The sequence below is a fragment of the Cyprinus carpio genome, chromosome A11 (assembly GCF_018340385.1).
Source record: "Cyprinus carpio isolate SPL01 chromosome A11, ASM1834038v1, whole genome shotgun sequence".
NCBI classification, from domain to species: domain Eukaryota; kingdom Metazoa; phylum Chordata; class Actinopteri; order Cypriniformes; family Cyprinidae; genus Cyprinus; species Cyprinus carpio.
This window is the reverse complement of record NC_056582.1, coordinates 4,080,062-4,099,110: the sequence shown is the minus strand read 5'-3', so window position 1 is coordinate 4,099,110 and position 19,049 is coordinate 4,080,062.

Sequence of the window (19,049 nt, the reverse complement as noted above, 5' to 3'; positions counted from 1 at the left end):
AAAATTTGGCATGTACTGTACCTTATATATATTTAAAAGAATCGATATTGAATCTAATCTAATCGAATTGGTAATTGACTTGAATCGCAAGCTTGTGAATGAGAATTGAATCGAATCCTGAAATTTGTGTCAAAACCCAGCCCTAATAGATTCTAAGTTCTACATTTTTAAATGTATGTTTAAATCAGTTTATTCAGTGGTTCCATCTCAGCAGTTTCTTTTGTCATTTTACAGTCAATAATAATAATAATAATAATAATAATACATTTTATTTATAACGTGATTTATATTCCAACATAATCCCAAAGGGCTACAAAAAAAAAAGAAAAAAAAAAGAAATGTTAAGAAATGTTAAGAATCAATCAAATACTTGTTTTCATACTTGTAGTACAGTATATGGTATTTATTTAGTCTATGAATATCATGTACTGCATGGACTTGTGTGGCTGGTAATATTTTTCTGTTTAGTATCTTTTGTAAGTTAGGTCTTCATCCTGTGGTGATAAAAGTTTCACAAAGATGAAGCACATGCTTCAGGTAAGATACACTTGTCCAGAGAGGGCATCAGTGAACTCACTCAGAGGGCTCAGAGCTTTCAACACAGAATCACGTGTTTCTGTTTCTTGTCATGTTGCCTGGTTTTCTTGCTGCTGTAGTTCATTTGTTTTGATTCCAGTAGACTGAAAAAGAAATGCACTGAGAGACTAAAGGGATAAGTCTTTAAACATTTTCACAGTTGAGAGTGTGTCCCAAACATTGCCAGTAAAGCTATTTAAAATTTTAGGAGCCAACTGGGAAAAGCTTTAACAGCTGGTTGTAAATTTTCAGTTTTCTTTCCAAAGATCTACATTTTCTAAATTTATTTTATTTATTTACTATTCCTTTTGCACTTCAGTTTATGAATTACTATCTTAGTAGCATGTAGTCATCTGAAATGTCATTACTCTGTAGCTGAATAGCTGTATTGACAACTCTGTCTGACAGAATTAAAACTAGTATATGATTATGGCAACGAGTAGTTAGGGTGACATTTTGTCTGACCAATATTGTTTTCATAATCTATAGTATGCAAAAGTTCATTAATAGAAAAGCAGAGATTTATCTGACAGTGTCACATAAGCGCAATCACCTTAAATGAGTTTTACTTGACTTGAGTGACACCATGTGGTGAATTGTGTCAACACCTTATCTTTTGGAAGGGTCTTATGCTTATAACAGTAACCTGGTATTCACTGACTGTGCATTTACAAACATCACAAAAACATAAACACTGTTTTACGCACGCACACACACACACACACACACACACACACACACACACACACACACACACACACACACACATATATATATATATATATATATATATATATATATATATATATATATATATATATATATACATACATACATATACATACATATATATATATATATAGTACAAAAAGATCAAATTGGTCACATAACATAACATTATATATATATATATATATATATATATATATATATATATATATATATATATAATGTTATGTTATGTGACCAATTTGATCTTTTTGGACTCATGGATCAGCGGTATGCCTGGTCCAAGAAAGGCAATGTTTATGAGCAGAAGAAAACCATCTCCATGGTCAAACATGGTGATGGACCAGTCTTATTATGGTGGTGCTTTGCTGTTACAGGAAATGGAAATCAGGAAATAAAAAAATTAACTCTTCTAACCTGTTTTTAAATGCCTGCATCCCATTTCATGGAAATACTTAAAATTAGGGCTGCAACTAACGATTATTTTGATAATCGATTAATCGGTCGATTATTTTTACAATTAATCGATGAATCGGTTTGTGTACTTATATTTTAGTTTTGCCCATTTTTTCCCCAAGTAAATTATTAACAAAGGGTCTTTATCATTCAACATAGACTTTTTAGAGATTTTAACAATTTTGCATTGTCATATCCTCATCAAAACACATACCTGGAGTTGTGTTTTATTATGTTAGTTATCCTTTGTCGAACTCTTCTGCAATCAAAACACTGACCCATACATACTCTAGCAAATTTCACAAGGAGATTTCAAATAATGTTTTCACCATGGCAGTCCTTAGGGCTCCTAAAGTAGTTTAACATCCCGAACAAAGCTTATTAAGGAATCTTTCAGAACATATTTTCACGAAGAATAAGAATAAAACAGAATAAAATTGCAGTAAATTGCATTTTATTATTTTTTTTTTCCTGTAAACACACAGCTTACACCTGGGAAACAGCTTTATAGCTTATGCTGTGAAATTGTAAACAATCCTTCGAATAAAGTGCCAATGGCATGAAACCTGAATGGAACTCACATTTTAAAATCAAATTTAAAGTAAAATCCATCAGAAGGTTGTCCAGAAGAAAAAAAAATGGACACACACAAAAAACCTGCTGTGTGAAAAAGAACAGTGAATACTTAGAAAAAAGTGCATTTCAAATACATTTAAACATTAACCTCTCTCAGTCAGTCATAATTAGGCTGCAAGACTGAATTACGAACTGGTAAACGACAAAGCTTTTAAATGTTAATTGTTTAAAAAGCAATGTTATCAGCTTTTACGACTAAACATTTGCAAACAACATTGTACTGCAGAATCTGCACAAATAAAAGTCTTTGTTCACTGTGATTGTCATCGGATTTAAATATGTAGTGGTCCTTATAACAGTGCAAAATTCAAAAATGTAATAAAGCGATAAAATGTTAACAAAACAGCTTATGCCTGAACTGACAGGAATTCAACTACCTGTGGGAAATGATGCAGAACACTATTCACTCATTATTTGAGAAAAACTTTGCATTGCAGTGCAAAAAGGTCAACATGTCCAAATGTTCAGGGCTTAACAGTTAGGCTTGCTCTCTTTTTAGAGGATATGTTTCCTGCCGCAGTTTACAGGTTACTCTTCTTTTTTGAAGGCTCAAAGTAAAAGTGCTCCCACACTTTGGATGACTTTCGTCCGATTAGTTTTATCTTCCGCTTTTTTCTTTTTCTTTCTCGAGCTTACTCCACTGCCGTCTGCCTCACCCATCCAGGGGGGAAGGAAGTCGACCGGAAGTTGAAGTCGGCCGCGTGCCGCCATCTTGTAGCAGAACTTCACTTGCGTTAGCATCCCATTGACTCCCATTCATTTTGGCGTCACTTTGACAGTGAATAACTTTACATCTGAGGCGTTTTAAAGACTCCATTTGTCCATTATTTATTTCTAAAGATACACGACAATGTATAAAGGGCTCCATTACCTTCTATGTTACATTATGGCCCCGTAGAAACAGTTTTTGTAAAAATAGGCTAACGATTGCGTCATAACCACTCGACTCTCTGTCGCACAGTAGAGAAATTACCGTACACTAGTGATGGGAAGTTCGGCTCTTTTCAGAGAGCCGGTTCTTTTGGCTCAGCTCCCAAAGAAGAGCCGGCTCTTTCGACTCCTGAATGGCTCTTAATTTAGGATTTTTTTGTAGGCCTTTATTTTACCATAACTTTGCAAAAATTAATGGTTTGTGTGTTAAAAAACCCTTTAATGTGCAGTGTTTTTATGAGAATCCTTATAATTGCCTAATTTTGTGCATTTATTTTGTTACAAAACCATTCTTTTGTTTGTTTTGTTTAAGATTTTAATCAAACAGTTTATGGCACAAATTAACAACAAAACAGCAAATAAATCCACAGAACAGAACTAGAACCAAACTCAAGCAAACAGTATTAATGTCCTCAGTCAAGATTGGCATTCAAAAAAAACAGATGCCTCAGCTTTGATGGACTGATCCTATTTCTTCTTTCTGTGATTATCTGCCCTGTTTCACCCCCCTCTCTGTTTTTACATAATGGTATGATCCCATATCCTCACATCTGATTGGCCGCAATGCGATTTCTGACCAATCAAAACAAAGTTCTGCCTTGAGGTAAGCAGCGAAAAGGAAAAAAACTGGGAGCCGGCTCTCACTCGATGCGAGCCGGCTCTTCTGATTCACTACAAAGCATCGGCTCTCAGAGCCGCATCTTTTGCGCATGACACATCACTACCGTACAGACAGGAGGAGAAGCTCGCAGGCAATCGGGGAGACGTCAAGAGATATGGCGTACTGGCGTTACACTTTTAAAATACTATACAAAATAATTAATCAGAATACTTACTCGTGCTCACTCACGCCAAAGAACTCCCCGCTCAAGCTCGCCGTCTCTGCAAGATTAATGATGGCAGTTTGCACGCACAGCTACTAGAAGATTTACATCTGTCAGACAGGTTGCTGACGTCATCAAGCTTAGTTTGAGTCTGCGCGTCAGAAACGGAAGTTCTAAAAATTGCTAAAAATGGGCTTCACTTGTCTCAATTGCGTTCCAGTGGGGTCGCTGTGTCCATTTCTTTTACTGTCTATGCACCCATCACGCTGAATGCTGCAGAGACGCTGTGCGGGAAGCACGTGACATAAAACGAGGCCAGCTATTGGCTAGTCGCTACTTCTCCTGCTGTACTGGCTGAGTAAAACCTCCGGTGGCTCATTACTGCCACACTTTGGTCACCTCAGATTTAAAATATGCACGAAATGAGCCGCTTACGGCAAATAAAAATTATTTAGCAACGAATCGATTACTAAATTAGTTGACAACTATTTTAATAATCGATTTTAATCGAGTAAATCGATTAGTTGTTTCAGCTCTACTTAAAATTCATTCAATATAATAATAGGACACTATTCACCTTTTTCCTGACGTAAAAATGGGCGCTGCCATTTGTAAATTATATGGGTAAAGCTTCCGGTCTCATTTGCGTCCAGCTATTTTTAGCTGTACTAAACAGTTAGTTTTGCTGCTTGATATTGACAATTGATGTGTCCTGTCATATTATTTTACTCTGTTATTTTAATTAAGAACACACTGGTTTGTAGTGCAAACGGTTTTATGGCGGCTAATGAAACAGAAGTCTCACCCATAGACTCACTTCCGTGTTGAGGAAAAAGGTGGATAGGACTGCTGCCAGTCAAATTAGATCAATACGGTCTCCTCTGTATCTCTCCATATCACCGTATGCTGTGTATGCTCTTCTGTGTCATCCGCGCCACAAGGATGCGCTGTTTCTACATGTATTTAGCTTTGATTTGAAATAAAATAGCGCATCCTTATGGCACGGATGACACAGAAGAGCATACATCGTTGACAAAGGAATTATTGAATAAAGTCGTTATTTTTGTTTTCTTCGCTTACAAAAAGTATTCCTGTCACTTCATATAACCCAGATTTATTTGTTGTTTTGGGCTAATGTTTTATCTATCAGCTTAAACTATTTGTTATATTAAAGCATTATTATTATTATTCAAGTATAGCTTCTTAAAAGTTACTGTATAGAAGAAAATGTATGTACAATACATACAAAACATTAAGTACATTTTTTAGTACCAGTGAACACTTTTTTGGAGGGGTGTGGGTGCTTTTCTTTCTTAATCTAATTTTTCCAACATTACACTGATTTTGAAATATGTGTAAAATATTTGTGCCACATGATTTTTAAGAGTGAAATGTCTTTCAGCGTATTTTGAGACATACGGCTGTCAGATGAATGTCAGTGACACTGAAATTGCTTGTTCCATTCTTCAGTAAGCGGGATGTTCACGGACACATGAGCTGCTAGAGGTACTGCAAAATTTACCCAACAAAAAGTAATTATGAAAACATCTGTAAAAACTATGATTACAATTGTGAATTTTTGTAAGGGCTGAGATATGGTCAGAAATTCAGAATAACAAAATTAACTATTAACTATTATGATGGTTCCTCTTTACTTTCTTCGGCCTGAGAGAAAAGTGTTAATGCACATGCACATGGACTCAACAGAAAGGTCAGTGCAGATCTTAGGTTGTCTGGGGAAAAAAATTAAATTGACGTTTTAGCAACATTTTTTATTAGATATAACGAAATGTAAAGCAAAGATATTTATAATATTACAAATCTCCTCCTGTCATTTACACAAAGGAGGCACAATAGCCACATCTGAAGTGCGTGGAAAGTTAAATTGGCCTAATGAAATAATTAAATGAATACATAATTATATAGACATGCGTCAAATTGTCATTAAAGGAATAGTTGTGCATAAACTTAATTGTTGGCAGAAATGCAATTCCTGTTACAGTTCCATCAGCTGGTCATGTCAAGCTCTGATGCATGTGTCCTTCTTTGCATGGCGGAAAGACTAAGACTAAATTACTTGAGCAGGAGAAGTTGGTGGATGTTCTGGCAGGGCCAGACGCATACAGAGATCTGCCCCAGTTACTGTCTCTTGCTTACGGAGGTCAGAGGGCCAGTAATGTGTTGTTATCATTAGAGAAGACTTACGCTGATGTCATCACTTCCCATCAGACTCCAGAGGGACACAGTGCTTGTGTGTGAGTAATGCTCTGGTTTATGCCACATTGGTAAAATATCACATTATTGCTATTGTATTTCACAAAAAGTGCAGTTGCTAAATAATACTGCATATTTGTCTCATTAAAATGTAGAGCAAAGCACTGAGTTTAAGTTGGTATGCTGAATTAAATTAACAACAGTAATCATGAAACAGTGAAACTGAAAAGTAGTAAGTATAAAATGTAAAAAGTGTACATTTTTTATACAGAAAGTATAAAAAAATAACTGGATTCTCTCAATCTACAGCTCTTAATAAAATACCAGTGTTATTCCATAGAATCATACATTTATAGATCATGGTAACCAAAAGGTAAATGTTTCATAACACTATGGTATTTGTTATGAAAAACAGCATTTCACATTTAGTCAGTTGTAGTCATTTTTATTCTGCTAGATCTTTCAGGTAAAACAATCATTTTGTGTCAGTCAGAATTTTTTTTTTTTTTTTTTTTAAAGTTCCTTGTATGTGTATTTACTGCATCCCCACATCAGACATTTGAATAAATGAAATAAAACTCATATAAATAAGTGGAAATGTCACATATTGGGTTGGTATAGCAGGTCCATTATGCAAGGCTGTGATACCATTTGTAGTTACTGTATAGTGCCTTTCACTTGTGGCAGAGAATGGAACAGACCCCATCTTCTATTTTGGAGGAGGTCAGCATGCTCTCAGATCAGGTGAAAGGGTTGAGTTTGCAATATAGTGGCTGGTAATATGGATGTAATAAACCTAAAATAAAAGCCTGTGATCTATGATGGTGAGGTAAAGTGTGTATGTTTGTTTGTGTGTATGGGGTGAAGGAGGTGGGACAGAATGTGAACAGCTATAGGGACTTGTCTGAACAGCACTTTATCTGTTCTGAGGGCAGTAACTCAGCTCAGCCGAGGCTTCAAGACAGTGTACCGCACAAAACAGGGAGGCCTCCGCTTCTCAGACCTTTTGAGTGTCCCAGATTGATCCAGAAATGAGGATACACTTCACCTCACCACATCCTAAAGACTTCCCTGATGAGGTAGGTACTATGAAGTCCCAACATGATGGGGGCATTCTAGTCACAAATGTATTCTGCTTTTCTAGAATAAATTTTGATAGTTCTACCTAGGTGTGATTCCTCACCTCTAATTACACCATGAAAACAATGTTACAACATGAAAGCTATTTACTGTACATTGACTTCTACTATATTATGCATGTCATGACAATTATTACATGGTTTGAATTATAAGGAAAATATGATAAAAAAAAAAAACACTGCTTTATTATTAATTTATCATCATTCTGTTAAAAAAAAAAGATTATTATTATTATTTTTTTTTTTTTAAATAAACCAGGCGTAGTCAGTCATGTTGGTCTTTTTGAGCTACATCAGTTGAAGATGAAGAGTAAATGAATGCCGGTAAACTGAAGCACTTTGCCCAGCAGATTTATAAACTCAGCCAAATACACCCTATTTGAGATTAATCATATATGTGTTACTTAAACATAATATTACGATTTAAATGTGCACAGTAGGAGGCAAATGCATGTTGTACTCTTCCTGCGACGGTGTGCTAAAATACAGGCAACTAAAGCACAACGAATTTACAATTACAATAGTGTTCTTATCATATGTTATGTAAATTTATATATGACAGATTGATGCTGCACATCCTTCACAACTTGCGCTTAACTGTATTTTCATTATTAAAGTGATTTCAGTCATTACTGTGCACTTTCAAAGCCATAGTTTCACCTTAGACCAGTCAGACCTCAAGAGCAGAGGTGTCATGCCCATTTAAACCGAGGGGACACGTGCCGCTCATATTTGACCCAAGTGGATTTTGAATGCAGCATTCAAAAGACGAAAAATAGCCTAATAATATCTTTACATTTGATACGATCACACCGTGCTAGTATCAATATCACATCTGTGCAATTCAAATCTGCGTTCAAGCTTAGGCTGACGCTGAGCCATCTATCAAAACTTTTCATTGTTTTAAACCATCAGTGTTTCCCACAGACTTAAACTCTATGTGGCGGCACTTCCCCTGGGGTATATATACATGTATATAATGTAAATATAAAACAGCAGACAGGCTTATTGAAAGTGCAAATTCATTTTCTGCCAGCAGGAGGCACATTAGGAGTGACAAAAATAGCGGTTTCCCTGTTAATGGCTGTAATCCAAGCAGCGAAGCGCTCATAAATGCTACTTTATCAGGCATTATAGGAAAGATTTGCTAGGAAAGATTATGGGAAATACGCAAGGTGGCTTGAAGAAAACAGATAAACTATACATTGTCACAGTCGAGTGATTATTTGTCTTCATGTTTCATCATTCAAAGGTTTCTATCTTTTAATTCAGCTACAGCTAGGATAGCTGTATGCCTTTGTCCATATTAGGGATTTCCTGGAGTATAATTGGTTGTATTACTCCTGTGATGCATATGTGGAGTTTCTGTGCAAGGGCACCCTCCAGCTTCCAGTATGAATGAAACAGACATTACACGTGTAAATAAGTGCACTTATAGTGCTAATCCATAAAAATAATACTTCTCTCAAAACAAATTTGAAGTAGACATATGATAATCCATGTTTCCACGTTCCACATGAACCCCCCCCCCCCCCAAACTCCATGTGCCGTCCATAGACTGTAAAAAAATATGGACGTAGTATCCGTGACATCACCCATAGACTTCTCAATAGGTGTTTTGAAGCTCAAAGTGTGCAGAGCGGGCCGTCGCCATCTTGGCAGCGCGTCACCCGCGCGACTCTCCCGGATAATCGAAAATGGGCAAAAAGGCGGGAGCTGGTTGTTGAAGCCACGCCCACCTAGCGCGACGGCATTGTCAGCAGCAGCAATCCACCTGTCACTCAAGTGACCACGCCCTTAATTATGCAGAAATTTAAGGCTTAATATAATTTAAACGGATGAGTTATAAAAAAATTCACCCCCCTCACAGTTGTCACGAAGGGCAAAATTAGCAATGTAGACCAAAATCATTTTTTGAACCAGGCTGTAAACATGTTTTTTTCTGCTGTAAAGTTGGGCATTTTAACATGGGGTGTCTATGGGACTGCCTTTTGCGGGCAGTTGTTGAGTTGCAGTTTTAGTCACTTCCTTATTGGCTTCACGAGAGAGAGCGCGAGGTTGCCGCTCGGTGCCGTCCCTTCCTGTCACACTGATATTCTCAAAAAAAAATTCCAATGTTGGCAGGTCTGAACAGATTTTGACCTTGGTGATAGAACACTTCGCCCGTAATTATTGTATTTAGCCCTTTCTCACGTAAATTTAAAATATTCTAGCTGAGCCCCCAGCGTGAGTTTTTTTTAGGCGACCGTTATTTTAGAACTTATTATGGAGACAGATTAGTCTCAAATATAATTCACGCAAAAAACACGATTCACACATGCGTAAACAATTTCACATGCATGAAACCTAATTCACGTACACACAAAAAAAATTCATGTGCGTGAAAAAAAATTTATATTCACAAAAAGCAATTCACATGCGCAAAATAAAATTATATATTCATAAAATACATTTCACAAATGCAAAACACAATTCGTAGCTATACAACTGTGCACAAAAACCTTTGAATGTTTAAAATGTACGAGTGTCTGAATGTACAAATCGTCATTTACTACGAATCCACTCGGATTTGTGTGTGTGTGTTTTTGAGACTTTCCTGGCAGAGCTCTCTTCCCACGTGGGTCTGTCGTACTCTTTAGCCAATCAGATGCGAGCTTACCATTCAACCAATCATATCATAAGCCACTGAGGGAATAAATTACATTTTAAAGTATATTAAAACAGGAAACCAATATTAGAAATTGCAATAATGTTTCACAATATTACTGTTTTTTCTTCTGTATTTTCGATAAAATAAATACATCCTTGATGAGCAGAGACTCCATTAAAAAACAAGGTCAATTATTTATTAGGTTAATAATGTAGGCCTAACATAATATAATATCAAAACAAACTGAAGCATTTTAACTGATAGAATAGAATAGAATAGAATAGAATAGAATAGAAACTGAAGCATTTAAACTGAGATCTGTAAGTTAAATATAAAAAAAAAAAAAAAAAAAACGTGAACGTCAATTCTTCTATAGCTATCTAAACATCCCTATGATGTACAGTTTGCACACTACACCTGTGTGACTGTAAATGTCTCTGAGTTTTGTTACCGTTCTGTGCCCATCATCCGCTGTTTCCAGCACTTAATCAAGCCACTCTTCTGTAATACATGATGACGTTTTATCGTCAACTAGCGTTTCGGCGGTGTAACTGCAGAGCAAAACAGACATACGCAGAAGTATAAATGCTCACGACGGCGTCGCCTACGTGCGTAGCCTACGACGTACACTACGGCGTACACTCGACGCAGAAGTATAAATTGGCCTTGAGGAGGTGCGCGTCAGGGTACGGCGAAGGGTACGACGTATGGTACACGTCAATGCGTATGCTACGCCGTACCTACTACGCGCACCCGACGCAGAAGTATAAACTGGCCTAACTTCATCGGATTGTTTGATGTATGATGCCGATCGCATAGATGTGACTATTAGGAGTCAAAGTCATAGCGCCACCAACTGGCAGCAGGAAGTGTGTCATTTTCAAAATGCTTTGAAATCAGCATCTTATTTTTATTCGATTTGCTTCAAAATTACAAATGCTCAGAATTACATGAAACTCAAAACACATATCAGTATTAGAGGGAACATTGATGGCGACGCGTCATGTTTGTCATGTGACAACGCAGCCACAATAGATCTGTATGACACATGGATCGCTTTTATTTCATTTTTCCTGTTTTATTCAAAATATTCACAAACATGCTCACTATATTATGAACAGTGTTGCCAAGTCCGCTTATTATAAGCGACTTTGGGCTTGTTTTTTTTTATGGTAGGTTGCTTATATTTGTTGTTGGTTTGGGGTTGTTTTTCTGTAAAGTGTTTCTAAAGTGTAGTTGCTTATTTGGGCTTGATCCCAGCTCCATAATAAGTTGTCAAGCAGATATTTTCTATATGTCATTTAAATGTAGAAGTCTGTCTAGCCTGTTCTCTCTGTCCCTCCCCTTTCCCCATAAACACAGGAGACAGCAAAGCTTTCCACCCACATCCTCATAGTTCGAATTAAAGGGGGTACTGGGGGGACAGAATATATATTACAAAAAAAAAAAAGATTAACTAAAACTGGAAGGTATCCATCTTATAGCTGAAGTATATTTTGACCGTATCCCTCATTAGAAAATCTTACCTTTTCTTTCTGCAGCACAAGCTCTGGCCTCTACACATGAAGGAAACAGCAGTGGAGGTATGAAGATACACCTGAAGACATCAGTACAAGGCCATGTTCTACAGAGAGTGAAACTGCCTACTCTGTCCCTGTCCTGTGGCGTCTTAAGCTCATATGCCACTTTGACATTTGACTTTGATTGGGCCTCTTTGGGTCACCACACTCTCCTCAGCTAAACAAGAGGATAGTTACATTCTCATTTCACACAAGTTTTTGTTATGTTTGTTTTGGTTATTTATATGATTTTATTATGTTCTTGTTTGAATGTGGGCCATCAAGAATGTCTGGATGTAGAACTAAAACATGTTGAATGTTTCAGGATATTTAAGATATTTTCAGATATTTCATAGGTTCAGCTCAGACAAATTGTTATGTTGTTAAATATGTTTAATTTGCACCTTGGTACCTGAAGCAACTTGAAAGATAATGGTGGTGTTATTCTTCATATATATGAGGCTAAACTGTTATGAGTCTTAAGAAAAATGTTTTAGACCAAGCCTCATCCTCACCTGTTCAAATGGTTTTGACTGGAATGGTTTTTAAACCAGTTTAGTTTAAGTCTTTTCTAACTCACTCATTTGTTTATCAGAGCAGGAGCCACTTTATTGCTGCATACTAAGATCATCAATTTCTCCCGTTTCTGGGTTACAGTAATTTAAAAATGGGATCTTCTGCAGTCCCTGCAAAAGATTTTGTGAATTCAGGATGATATTTATTTGTGTGTGCAAATTTTAATTATCAGATGTTTACTATGTATATAATGTACTTGGTACATCAGTCTATATTTGATATCCCATCAGTTTTCTAATGTTAAATAATGTTAAAAGGTGGTTTAACTCCCTCTTGTGGTCATTGTCCTGAAACTCGGGGGAGAAAAATAAATAAACTGTACCCTGTACCCAGTTTACCAATCTGTCCACATGGATGTAAATTGACAATCTGTAACCACAGTTTAAAATCCGTCCCCACGGATTGTAAAACCGTGCACACAGTTTATTTATTTTTCTCTTCCCGGAACCTAGGGGAGCTCAAAGTCGCTTGTTTTGGGCTTGTTTTCACAGGCCTGGGGCCCGTTCTTCGTACGTTGCTTAAAACATCCGAGATCAAATGAGACATCCAAGATGATATAATCGTGCTAATTATGATCTGGCTAATTAGGTTTTTCGAACACACCTGCCGGATATGATTAGTATAGCTGGATTGAGTTAGTGAGATAATTGCGCTTTCATGCGCTTGTTTAAAAGGGGATATGTATCGAGTAGAAACATTGATCAGCAACGCTGCTATTGGCTGCTCATCATGGCCAAAGAGCGCGCTCAGTTTTTCAACGCAGCAGAGCAAGAATTATTACTGGAAAGGTATGCTGAGTTTGAAAAAATAATTAAAACGCCAGGGAACACTTCAAAGTGTGCAAAAGCCAGGAGAGAGGGCTGGCAAAAAGTAGCAGACAAATTAAATGCGTAAATGTTCCGTGTTATGGTTATTACAGTATATATTCTTATTTTATTAATTTCGTAATTGCTTAATGTCACAGCCAGCTCAGCACCCACTAGAACATGGGAACAAGTAAAAGTGAAGTACAAGAATATTCTTCAAACTGGTAATCCTTTCTACTTCTACTATTTAGTATCTGTTACCAAAAACATTTAAAATGATGTGTTTGTCTGTTTATAATCAGCAATCAAGAAAAAGGTGGAGCAGAAAAAAACAGGTGGTGGTCCTGCACCCCCACATTATACCCCGGCAGAAGAGCTGGCCCTTGGGCTAAATGAGAACCGACCCATTGTAAAGGGCATCCCTGGGGGCAGCTCTTCCTTAGACCTAAAGCCAGGGACCAGTAACAGCAACACCTTAATTACAGGTAAATGAGTTTTAAATCATCTTGCTACACTGTAAATAATTTGTTGCTGCGTTTAAGTATGTCTATAATCCAAATGGCTGGTAGAGTCACTTCAACAGATAAATATTGTCAATTGGTTTGACTTGTGAAGGTGAAAACTGCATAACTTAATGTAAAAAGTTTGCTATATTATTGATCACATTTTCTTTCCTAGTGTATTGTAATGCCATTGAGTTCTCCTCTTTTGTGTAGTTTTACATAATACACCAACACTTTTACCTGTTCCCAAGAAAGTGGTGGCTGAAATGTGCAGTAAGTGGACATTTCTAACTTTACATCAAAAGGAAAGAAAGTGCAACACTTTGTAATACCCATTTTTCTTTTGCACAGGACAGTAAAGAAACCCTCTCAGATGACTGTCCTTTGGAGGAAGTACTTGTAAGTGCACAAATAACTATTTAATTTATAGGTGTGTACATATTATTTCTGACTGCAATATGAGTTGCAGGAGGAAACGCCTACAGCACAAAGTGATACAGAGGTGGGCAGTCTACTTTTCCTTTTTCTGTTGCATGAGGCTTGTTGTTTTTTATTTTATGGCACAGGGGGATATCCGTACCCTATATAAACGGAATCTTCAACAGAAAATTTAGTATTTTGATCTTAAACAAAAATTAAGGGGAGAAATTGAACCCTTAAAGAAGAAAAAACTGGCACTAGAGATCGAGTTGCTTCAAAAGGAACTTCAGAGTAAGTGCTAAAACACTATTTTTCACAGAGCACTATTGCTGCCCTTGGATAACAATATCAAAAGATGACCATCACTGGCTCTTCTTGATAAACAATAATTGAAATAAGTCCATGAACTAAGCATGTTGTCTTGTCTTATTCATTTAATGAAGGTTTGTTTAAAAAAAAAAAAAAAAAAAATCAAATGGTGTTCCACAATTCTGTCCCGTGCAGCTCTGCCACTAGGTTGGTCCAAGTGCACTGGCTAGAGGTCATCAGGCTGCACCTCCACCACAGGGGTCCTCTCCTTTCTGATGGTGGCAATGTTGTGGAGGATGGTACATGCAACAATGTCACAGGCCCTGTCAGCTGCAACCCTCAGACCCTTAAGACACTGAAATCTTCCCTTTAGTTGGCCAAAGGTCATTTCAATGCATGCCCTTGTCCTGGCTAGAGCTGCATTGTAACGGGTTTGGGTCAGGGAATGGCATCATGACGTACAGCCTTCAGGCAAAGCCCCTGTCACCAAGCAGGATCCCAGCGTAAGCACCTGGAAAAATGCAGTTTTGTTAGGCTCAGAATAAAATGATGTAATCCAGTGAGTGATTTTTTTTTTTTTTTTTTCTTACCACGTTCAAATAATGTGCATAAATGTGACTCTGAAAATCCTGGAGTCATGCACAGAACCAGGCCATGTGGCTTCCACATTTGTGATGTGGAACATGGTCACACACCATCTAAAAATTTTGTCATCAGTCAACTGCATACTTTTTGTTTACATTACTTTTTTTTTTTATTTATTGCTAATCTGGAATAATAATAGTAATTTACCTGCACATTTACACTTTCGGTTCACAAAATCCCCTTCATTGGGGCCAGGTGGGGCCTTGATGGGGACGTGTGTGCAGTCTATGGCATCAATAACGTTAGGGAAGCCTGAGGAACAAATACTGTAAGTCCTAGACTACTTTTTGGCATGATCATGATTGCATGATCTTCATTAACAATTATAATGTACCTGCAATGGCAAAAAAAAAAAAATCTGCTTCACAGCCTGTGGTCTTAACTGGCTTGGAACAGTCAAAGACCCCACCGCCCTTTCTTGAGTCTATAGCCTACCAGCTTTCTTACAGCGTCAACCCTGCTTTCTACCTCGCAAAAATAAAAATCGTCGCAGGGGACGAAAGAGAGGCGGAGTTCGTGTAAGGCTACGAGTTTACCTGGATTCAGCCTCCGTGTGCGATCCGGACCATTCCTGGGGATCGCTTCCAGCGGAGTTTGCCAGCTGCGGTTGGCGGCGATCGTTGGCATATTGTTATCGGTGGCTGCGACCTGTCGTGGATCCGTCTGACTCTGGACGCCTGCTTTCTCGCTGCCGGACGGTGAGACTTTCTGAACGTAGCTGTGTGCTCGGGAATCTCCGCCCGCTTAGCCGGGCGTCACAAAAACTGAACCGTGTTTGTTTCGTATGGCATTGGTCAATACCAGATCAGTCACGAATAAGACTTTTATCCTAAATGACTTTTTTTTATGACGAATAATCTTGATTTTTTTTTTTTTTTATGTTGTCTGAGACCTGGCTGAAACCAGGGGAAAATGGTGCTTTTACTGAATTCCTCCCACCCGGTTGCTCCTTTTTTTTAATACTCCGCGAGCTTCAGGTCGAGGGAGTAACCCCAGAGTGCAGTCTGGACGATGGGGCGGGGCGACACTTCGAGGCGGAGCGACACGTGTCGCCCCGCCCATATTTGTTTTCCCCGGCTTTGAAATTTTGCTCCGACCCAGCAGGGGGCAGTTTGCGTTGAAATAAACAGAACGGTGGCAACTGCAGCAGCAGAGTAATAACGATACCACGTTGATTGCATGAGGTGAGTAAAAGTGGTTGTGTACATAACTTATATGTTGACATTAAATGCGATGTTCGATCATTTATTTATCCATGGTATGTTAAATTTGAATAATTATTGTTAATAATTGTTATAACTTGCTCATTTTATTGTTCTTTGTGGATTGTAACAGTACACTCTGTACATGGCTTTGGTTCTTAGATTTGATTTTACAGAGGTATGCCATTACATGTTTCAAGTTATTTGAACAGACATGCATGATTATTGTGTGTATATTATTATTATTATTAGTATTATTATTATTATTATTATTATTATTATTATTATTAATATTAATATTAATATTTATTTAATTATTTTATTTTTTATCAGGATGACATGCAGAGGATCAGGAGGTGGTGGTGTGCTGTTCTCTTGGACAACTTCACTTTCATTTGTATTTTGTTTAGTTTTTTTGTTGTTACTTGATGAATTATTATTTTATATTTTTTCTAATAATACTACTTCTTGTTGCTCCACCATTCAAAAGGCAATGCCTTCAGGGAGAGTAGCAGGTTATTTGTGCACATACATTCATTAAGAAGAACTAATAATTACATATGTGTGTACATGCAGAGGTAATTTTTTTTTCTAGTTGTTACAGCTACATAGTTGTTCAGATATGAAATTGAAGGGATTATGTACAAGTACTATATTGGTCAGCACAGGCGGATCATTTCATATATAGCTATCAGTTAACATCAGCATCAAAGACATTTAAAAACATTTCAGCTTAACTCACTTTCAGACAGCAGCAAGTGTTTGAAATAACTCCTGTTTGCAATCTAATGTGGATTTTGTTCACCATATAAGACAGAATATTTATATTCAATGTAAAAGATCTCCATGTGGATCATGTATACAAATATCTCGCTGGGTTATTACAATTAATGGCAAAATTAATGTGTAGAAATGTAAACTAATATATCCTACTGACACACTACAGCAAAAGATATAATTAATTGGCTTAAAAATTTTTTTTTTTCAATGTTAAAATACTAACCTGCCTAACACTTCTGCACAGTACGGTATATATTAATATTTTATTAGTAGTATTGTCAAGTGTCATTAACTTTACATTTTAAAGTACAGAATAAATAGATTTTAATAACTTTGGCAGATTTGTATAGTTTAATTTACTGGATTCTAACTACAAAAAGACTATAAAATAACCTGTGCTTTTGACCATATCTAGCAATTAATCAAACAATTTATATTTAATCATAGTCAGATCATTAAAGTCTTTAGTATACACATTTATCAAATGAATTTTAAGCAATATTTTATAGTATTTAAACTATCCAAATCATGAATTACCAAAACCCTATTAACCCACTATACAAACACCTTATGAATTGAAGATATGCTACTCAAATCAATAGCGCAATCTACAGCGCGGCCATTGAATGCTGCATTCATTCACTCTCGTAGCAGTTACTATTATAGCACACATGAACCACACAGCGTTCTTTAGCCAGTTGTGACAACAATCTATAAAGTTTGTCTAAAGCAAGGTTGTCTGTAGTCTGTGTTTATATAATGTTTAATATCTTTTATATATACATGTATAAATAAACCATGTATGTAACCATGTAATGTATGTTTTTGTTTCAACAGCTTCCCCTGGAAATCCTCAGTGAAGTTATTTTGTCAACAGGTGACTCTACATATATGACACTTTCTCTGGTATGCAGATGGTTTAGAGATGTGGTCACTCAAGAAGTTTTTCGGAAAGCGGCACACTTTGCCTGGCTAGACAGTAAGATTTTTTTCCCGTTTAATGCACATACTCCAGTTGAATTTTGTAGTACAAGGATGTTAAACTTTTTTGTTTTATTATTATTATCTTTCCTGTATTTTGTCTTTACACTATAAGTTGTGGGCAACTGGAAGAATTTCACTCCCGTCTACCGGATCGAGTTCAGACGGATGAACAGCATCAGGGAATGCTTGCAGTTCAGAGCCCTTTTCAAGTCAAACCCACCAGGGTACAGGGGAAGAGGCCGGAAGAGGCCAGTTTTACAGGATTTTGTTCCAAGCTATGTATTGCTTAAAGCAGGCCTGAAGTCCATCTAATTAATGAATTCTTAATTTTAGTTGTGGCAATTCTGTGTAATATTTCAATTACCAATGATTTTAGAAAGTGTTTAAAGGGGTGATTAAATGTATTATGCTTTTATATAGAAGTGGGTACCTACATAAATGCAGGATTAAGGAGGTTTTCAGAAGTGCGGTTCAGATAACAAATTACAGAAAAAGTGACGTGTTTTTTGGGTTCAAGTTCTTTAGAACCTGTATAGTTCCTTCCTTGCAAAAAGTAACCATGGTTTAATTGTAGTAAAAATATTTGTTGGCATATTAATTACCATGTGTTGTAACCATAAAAACACCAAAGATAACTATAGTTTTTGTAGCAAAACCATGGTAAATTTTTGTAGGGGCTAAGGGAATGTTCAGTTTATTATTGGTGCCGTTCAGAGACTGGTGACAATTTGTTTATGTGTGTGACACACATTATTTCATATATATATAATGTGAATATATAAATCAAGGTACTACATAACTATCTACATAACCATACTTCGCATTATATTGCCGTGTCACTTTCAAAAACCAGCGAGTAATGCCGAGGTAGTGTCTAATACAGCCGTTGAGGGAGTAAATTAGAACTGTTTGTTTATATTATTTTTGTCGTAATCCAAAACTCTTTGTATTTATATGGGGTGTTGTGGAAACGCAACAATAAACGCAAAAACACAACATTTATATTCGCTTTTTAATTTATATTAAAAGTTTATTCATCTGAAGTTTATTCATCTGAATGTCTACTTCCGCATTCCAATCCTGCTCACATTATTCTCTACACCAATAAGCT